Genomic DNA, 5335 nt, shown 5'->3' with positions numbered 1-5335 from the left:
CGAAGAAATAAAACAAGGCGTAAAACTAGGACAGAAAGCTAAGGACGAGCTTGAAAGGAGGTATATATTGCTGGAAAAGGGAACGATGAACGTTCTAACAATGTTGAAAGAGAAGGTACACGCTGGTGGTATAAAAATTCGGAACTTTGTTGGAAAAAGTGTTCCATTTCAGCAGAACAACCTTTTCCGGAATAATCAGTCTCAGCTGTATAAATAATTAAATGGTAGTAAACAGGCGGGAAATAACAACACTCCAAATGCAAAGGATGCAAAGAAGTACTGGAGTGGAATTTGGTCCGTCGAAACGCGATATAATGAGAAAGCTAGCTGGTTGGGAGAGGTAAGAGAAAGGCTATCAGAAATGCAGCAGATGAAGAACGTTGAGATAACCATCGATGACGTTAAAGCTGGCATATGAAGGATGACAAACTGGAAGGCACCTGGTCTAGATGTAGTGATGGGCTTCTGATTTAAACAGTTCCCATGCCTTTATCCACCTATAGCTGCTGCTCTGCAAAGGGTTGTAGAATCGGGAGATGTCTCTGATTGGCTTGTGAAGGGAAGAACAACACTGATTAGGAAAGATCCTGCAAAAGGAACAGATGCCAATAATTATAGACCAATTACATGTCTGCTATTGATGTGGAAACTGTTAACTGGAATATTTGCGGAGAAAATTTATGAACATTTAGAGAGTAATGGTGTTTTTCCTGACGAACAAAAGGGGTGCCGGAAAGGCTCGAGAGGTACTAAAGAGCAACTACTAATTGATAAAGCAAAGATGCGGAGAATGTGGTAGGGCTTTTGGAGACAAGTATGGCTCAATGGAAAACGGTGCTGACAGCAAATAGAGATGAGATGGGGCAGGTTGGCATTAAACGTGGGATATTTCAAGGTGATTCATTATCGCCACTTCTTTTTTTGTAATGATAATGATGCCACTGAGCATCCTCTTGAAGAGAGAAAAACTGGGGTATAACTTTGGATCTGGTGACAGACGCCTCAACAATCTACTGTTTATGGATGATTCGAAAATATTCAGTAGAAATAAAAAGGAAATGGAGAGACTGGTAGAACTTGTGGGGACATACTCAGAAGACATTGGGATGGAGTTTGGGATTCATAAATGTGCGGTGCTGGTGATGAAAAGAGGAGTAAAGGTGCATTCGAATGGAATAGTGCTGCCAAATAAAGAAAACATGAAAGAAATAGAAGATACACGATATAAGTATTTGGGAGTGTTGGAGGGTGTAGGCATCATGAACAGAGAAATGAAGGAGAAAGTAAGAAAGGAGTATCTTAGAAGAGTGAAACTAATTGCAAAGTCGAAACTGTATGGAGGAAATCTAATGAAAGCAGTAAATGCATGGGCAGTCAGTGTTTTGAGATACAGTGCGGGAATTTTAGAATGGTCTGACAAGGATTTGCATGCCATGGATATCAAAACAAGAAAAGTTTTAGCAATGTTTGGTATATTTAACATTCGGAGTAGCGTAGCAATGCTGTATCAAAAGAAGAAAGATTGTGGGAAAGGATTGAAAAGTGTAAAAGATTGTGTTAGAACCGAGGAGATGTCGTTGAAGGAGGATGTGGTTAGAAGTGAGGAGTGAATGCTTAAGGTTGTGGCCAATGAAGTGGAGGTATGTGAGACCAAAGCTGATTATGTGAAACGTATGGATAAAGAAAGGGCACAGGAACTGGCTAGGAAGAAAATGCATGGAAGGTTCTTCCAGGATATAGCAGAAGTGGCTGATGAAAGATCATGGCAATGGCTTAGAGCTGGGTATCTGGCTAAGAGTACTGAATCATTTGTTTGTGCAGCACATTAGGAACACGATTGTCAAAAAAAAGTGGTTCTAGGAGAGTAAGTTGCTGCGTAATGCCGGATTTGTAATTAGCCCTCAGAGTCAATTGCGCACCTTGCAGCAGGGTGTAGTTGACTGGCTCAGAGAGAGTACCCAAAAGACACGATCGCATGGGACTCCGGATATATTGGGTGGTGTGTAAGAGGGTTGGGGTGAAGTGTGCTGGAAAATTGTTTGAGGGGGTGTATGATGAAGTGAGAACAAGTGAACATGGCAAGGTAGAGGTATGGTGGGACAAAAGTGTCATAACGACCAAGCAATTGGAACATAATCGTCCGGATTCGGTCGTCATTGACAAGGTTTCAAAAACCTAGCAGATTCTCAGTGCCCTGGGACAGGAATGTGAGAGAGAAGGAGAATGAGAAGTGGAGCAATTATGCTCCATTGGCCTTGGAGAAAAGGCGTATACACGGCGTTAAAACACAAATAATCCCGGTCGTAGTTGGTACACTAGGAGTAGTATCAAGTAGTTTGGAAGTTCAATTGAAAAAACTACAAATCCCCGCCGTTTTAGGCGGCCTTCAAACCTCTGCAATTATAGGTACCATCAACATCCTTAGGAAAATCCTTGATCTTTGAAGCTCCTGGTTTGAAGCCGCGATTAAGGGAACTCCTCTGGAAATGAATCCCATCCCTTTCCAGAGAGAGGTTCATAAGCGAAATCAGAATTATTATTATTATTATTATTATTATTATTATTATTATTATTATTATTATTATTATTATTATTACTAGGATAATAATAATAATAATAATAATAATAATAATAATAATAATAATAATAATAATAATAATAACTAGCGGCGTCTGTGGAAATTCCACAGCAGCATTTTCCATATGTATTATATTGTTGCTGGGCATGCTGTGAGTGTTCTGTTCAGCATGAATGAAAGCACAATAAAAAAATTATTCTAGTTGTTTTCTTAAAACTGTACTGCCCCCTTACTAAAATAATAACTTTGATATATTTCCTGGGCTGATTATTTCATTACAAACACACCGGTAAATTAACTGACATTTTATCATTTTTCTTAATTATTGAATATATTACTATGTTCGACAATAATTTTTCATAATTCCAACACACATTATCGCCCCTCCCTTTACTAAAATATTAAATTTGATATATTGTATCGGCGATTATTTTATAAAGAAACACAACTATCAATTAACTCACATTTCATCATTTTTAATAATTCTTGGATATGATACTAATTTTGGCAATTTTTCATCACCAGATCGCACATATTACTAAAATAATAACTTTGATATATTGTCTAGGCTGATTATTTCATTGCAAACACGCTAATGCATTAAATAACATTATTATTTTTCATAATTCTTGGATATATTATTAATTTCGACAATTATTTTTCATAATTTAAACCATCCTTATCGCCCTCTCTTACCAACATAATTACTTTGATATATTTCCTGGGCTGATTATTTTATTATAAATACACAATCGATTAACTCACTGTTCATAATACTTGCTATGTTACTAATTTCGACAATGATTTTTATAATTAAAACCCCACATTATGCCTCTCCGTCCTACTTATATAATGTATTTGATATATTGTCTGGGCTTATTATATCATTACAAACACACCAATCAAATAACTCAAATTTCATCATTTTTAATAATTCTTAGATATGTTAATTTCGACAATATTTTCATAACTTTAACCCACTATGTCGCTCCCCCTTACTTAAATAATAACTTTGATATATTGCCTGGGCTTATTATTTCATTACAAACGAATCAATCAATTCTGGGTATTCTCATATTATATATGTTTCACCTATTTTATCCAATCCCGGGTGACGCCGCATATTCTGCTAATATATATGGTTAACCTATCTCATTCGATCTCGGGCGACGCTGGGTATTTTGCTACTATATGTTTTCTACCTATCCCATTGAATACTGGGCGACGATGTCTGATAGTATATATTGACACATCTCATTCAATCCCGGGACTGATTCCATGTCCGCCACCCCACTGTTGAAAATATACATTAAATAAAGTAATGTTTTAATCGTAAACTGTTTCAGCCGTTTCCGGAGGCCGACTTTATTTCCCCCAACCCACTGCTTAAAATATACATGATATAATGTAATGTCTAAATAGTAAAGTGCTTCAGCCATTGCTGGAACGTACTTATAATCCTCACCCCACTGTTGGAAATATACATGAAATAAAGTAATGTATAAATCGTAAACTTTTTCAGCCATTTCCGGGACTGACTTCTTATCTCCCATACTACTGTTAAAAATATACATTAAATGAAGTAATGTCCAAAACGTAAATGGTTGCAGCCATTTCCGGGACCGACTTCATATTTCCCACCTCAATGTTAAAAATATACATTAAATAAAGTAATGTGTAATGCGTAAACGGTTTCACCCATTTTCGGAACTGATTTAATATCCCCCACCCCACTGTTAAAAATATACATGAAATAAAGTAACGTTTAAATCGTAAACGGTTTGAATTATTTCTGGGACTGATTTCATATCCCGTAACCCACTGCTTAAAATATACTTGAATGTAATGTTTAAATCAGCAGTTTTCGAAAGTATTCAGCAGTTTTTCGAAAGTAATACATAAAAACATTAACACGGTCAGGGATTAGGTAACCATTGCTTCAACACGAATTTCTGAGTGTAGTATCAGTTTCAGCAGTCCAGTGACTTAAATCCCCCCCTTTTTTTGGTCTTGGTTAATGGAGGAGAAATCCTTCATTACTGATACAATTCTTATTTTTGTTATTGACCAGAGTGCCCCTTTTAGGGAGCTGGTTTCCCCCTAAATTTTTAACCGACCTCATGTCCAATTCCGCCCTTGTGGGGAGGCAAGTAAACAAAAAAAGATAATCAGAATGGACATTTTCCAGGGCATTTTATAATTAATCAGAAGTGACATTTCCAGGAAATTTTGTAATTAAATCAGAAATAACTTTTTCCAGTTCCTTATTTAATATTAAAACTTTGTGCATTAAACATATTACCTATTCACAATGCCTTGCCACCGAGATACCAGGGTCATTTTTTAACGTGGAGAAAAAATTGTCTTAATCGAAAAGGATTTCTCTTTCACTGAGAGAGAAGAAATTGAAATGTAGTACATGAAGAACAGATACTACACTTTGCTCTTAGCCAAAAGGCAAAGAAAGACAAATCATTTTTATTAGCTTTGCCTCAACAGCGACACATTTTTTTTTATATTTAAATTTCAAGGGCGACAAGGTTTATTTGGAATATTCCACTTTCCTTTTTTAAGGATGCACAGCATGATAACGGACGGAGCGATAAGCGTAGTAATAATACTGATGATGATGATGATGATGATGATGATGATGATGATGATGATGATGATGATCACCATCATCATCATCATCATCATGTCTTTTTTATCACGGTTGTAATTATTTTTATTCATATATTTTAAATTCGTTTTTGTTAC

At 36.2% G+C, this 5335-nt stretch overlaps 1 non-coding gene across 1 annotated transcript; it reads right to left on the bottom strand.

Moving 5' to 3' along the window:
* Positions 1-4857: 4857 nt before the first annotated feature.
* On the bottom strand, positions 4858-5049 carry LOC145274350 (U2 spliceosomal RNA). Its single transcript, XR_013866644.1, has one exon. It is a non-coding gene; the product is annotated as a U2 spliceosomal RNA (small nuclear RNA).
* Positions 5050-5335: the final 286 nt, after the last annotated feature.

This window comes from Euprymna scolopes, chromosome 4, assembly GCF_053919585.1.
Source record: "Euprymna scolopes isolate OS-2025 chromosome 4, ASM5391958v1, whole genome shotgun sequence".
Taxonomy (NCBI): Eukaryota; Metazoa; Mollusca; class Cephalopoda; order Sepiida; family Sepiolidae; genus Euprymna; species Euprymna scolopes.
Note: the sequence above shows the minus strand (reverse complement) of the source record. Positions and strands in the feature narration are given on the sequence as shown.